Raw genomic sequence first — 2790 nt, 5'->3', positions numbered from 1 at the left:
GTGACAAAACAATACAAAATCTAGAAACCAAAAAAGGTAAAATCACAGCATAATAGCACAAGAAATGTTACTCTGTCATGGAAGAAATCATAATACATAAAGTAAATAGACAAGGAAAGGTTGAAAGATTTGTAACCTAAATTCTAAACTAAGATGTAACTAACTTTTAGCGATCAATATATAAAAGACAAACAACCCAGTATAAAAAGGAAGCTGGATTTGCTTATTGCATTCTGGGCATGTATATTCAAATCTCTCACTGAACCCCACTCATATGTACAATTAACACATGTTAATGAAAAGTATCTTTAAAACTTGGAGAAACATTGCACAACTGAGTGGGACATGGAATAGATGGAATAAGAATGATTTAAAAAATGACTGTGTCGGTGGTATGAGTCTACAAGAAATATGATCAACGCAGATTAGTATATCCTAAGAAAAAAGTCTGCCAGACTGCATATAAGGCCGTTCGTAGTGCAGAGATTATTTCATGAGAAATTTTTGCTTTGTAGCAACATGCCTTTGTGTAAAGCATGGATGATTTTTTTGGTGGGACTAGAGTTTGAACTCAAGGCTTTACACATGCAAAGCAGACGCTCTACCACTTGAACCACAGCTCCAGTCCATTTTGCTCTGGTTATCTTGCAAACTATTTGCCCAGGCTGTCCTTGAGCTGTAATCCTCCTGAACTCACCCTCCCAAGTAGCTAGGATTACCGACCTGAGCCACCATTGCCCAGCCTGAATGAGTTTTTATTAGTGAATATTAATTGTACAAAAATGTGCTTCATAATGACATTTCATACACACATACAATGTACTTGATCATATTCACCTTCCCCTATTATCCTCACTTATCACCTCTTCCACGTCCCCAGACCTCCTTCCTTTTTCCTAATTTCCCCTCTCTGCTTTCATGACCCATTTTCTTCTCTATATTCCACATGTGAGAGAAAGCATGCACTACTTGTCTTTTTGAGTCTGGCTTATTTCACTTAACATGATGATGTCCAGCTGCATCCATTTTCCCGCAAATGACAGGATTCTGTTCTTCTTTATGGCTGAATAAAGAATCTCTGTGTGTGTGTGTGTGTGTGTTTGTGTGTGTGTGTGTCGTGTGTCATTGAATGGTGCGCACCATTTGCTTTATCCATTTGATGGACACCTAGGCTGATTTCATAGCTTGGCTATTATGAGTAGTGCAGTAATAAACATGGATGTCAGGTGTCTCTATTGTATTCTGACTTACATTCTTTCATATATATGCCTAGGAGTTGAACAGCAGGATTATGTGGTAGCTCCACTTACAGCTTTTTGAGGCACCTCCATCCTGATTTCCATAGTGTCTGCAGTAATTTATATTCCCACCAGTAGTGCAATTGCACAACTTAACTGATGATCATATTTTACTTTTTTTGAGCTAAAAGCATAAAGCAGAGGCCAGTGGTTTAAAAGTAAATATGCAACAGAAATATTGAATGTTTTCTGCAAGGGTGGAAAGCCTGGCACACAAAATCAGTCTCTCAATGGATCTTCTTCATTGGATTTCAAACTCTCATAGGATTAGATTCACTCACAGGGCATCAGACACATGGCAGGCTCACCATGGAGGAGCGTAGACTTGATTTGACATGACCAATGCCTAGCAGACCCTCTCTTTCCCAAGGGCCTTGAAGAAAGCCCTCTTCACTTTCTTGTTCCGCATGCTGTCGATGACTGGGTTGAGCATGGGAGTGAGGACCGTGTACAGCACTGAGAGCAGCCGGTCTCGTACGCCAGAATATGCAGAGCTGGGTAGGACGTGGCGGAGTACTGAAGTGAGGTAGAAAATACACACCATGGTGACGTGAGCACCACAGGTGGAGAAAGCTTTTCTTTGACCCTCAGTGGAGCGAATCCCGAGAACAGTCACAATATGTACATAGGAGATTGTGACCGGGGGCACAGGGTGTAAGAGCCACTAGAAAGCTGAAGAAAACCAGAGCAAGTTCATTGGCCTGCGTGCTGGAGCAAGAGAGCTTCAGCAAGGGTGGGAGGTCACAAAAGAAGTGGGTGATGAGACGAGGCCCACAGAACTGAAGTTGGGCTGCAAGGATGGTATGCATGAGTGCATTAGCTAAGGCAAGCAGGCAGGAGATTGAAGCCAGTCCTGCCCGAGTCTGTTGACCCATGAGGACTAGGTAGTGCAGTGGCTGGCAGACGGCTGCATAGCGATCATAGGCCATGGCTGTGAGCAAGAAGCACTCCCAGGGTGCCAGGAAGAGGAGAAAGAATACCTGAGTAAGACAAGCGTGACAGGGCATGATCTGCACTGGAGCCAGCAGATGCACTAGCACCTGAGGTACTGTATTGGAGCTACAAGCAGTGTCTAGCAGTGAAAGGTGACCCAAGAAGAAATACATGGGAGTGTGGAGTCGGGAGTCCATGACAATGAGGCTGGCCATGCCCAGGTTCCCAACCACAGCCAGAAGAGACTGGGACACTGGTGCCCCATTCCCCAGCTGTATGGAACCACACGCAGAAGCCTGCACCTGTAGAGTCCAACTCAGAGTCAGATGGGGGTCTAGGCATGGCATTCCAACTCTTAAGGGGTAGTAAAGGTGGAGGGAAGTCAGATTTTAGAGTTAAAGAAATAAGACTCGGAATTGGAGGAATGAAGTTAAGCTCAGGAGACCGAGTATGGAAGAAGTTAGGAAGATGGAAATGGTAACCCCATCAATCCCCACACCAAGAAGTGCACGGAATTTGAAGTTACAGGGCATGACCCTGCTCCTGTGACGAGATCAAG

At 44.1% G+C, this 2790-nt stretch overlaps 1 pseudogene; it reads right to left on the bottom strand.

The window, feature by feature from the left end:
• Nucleotides 1-1644: 1644 nt before the first annotated feature.
• LOC109702092 (olfactory receptor 3A1-like) lies at nucleotides 1645-2446 on the bottom strand (annotated as a pseudogene).
• Between the last annotated feature and the right edge of the window lie 344 nt (nucleotides 2447-2790).

Source organism: Castor canadensis, chromosome X (assembly GCF_047511655.1).
Source record: "Castor canadensis chromosome X, mCasCan1.hap1v2, whole genome shotgun sequence".
Classification (NCBI taxonomy): Eukaryota; Metazoa; Chordata; class Mammalia; order Rodentia; family Castoridae; genus Castor; species Castor canadensis.
This window is presented reverse-complemented; position numbering and strand designations above follow the sequence as displayed.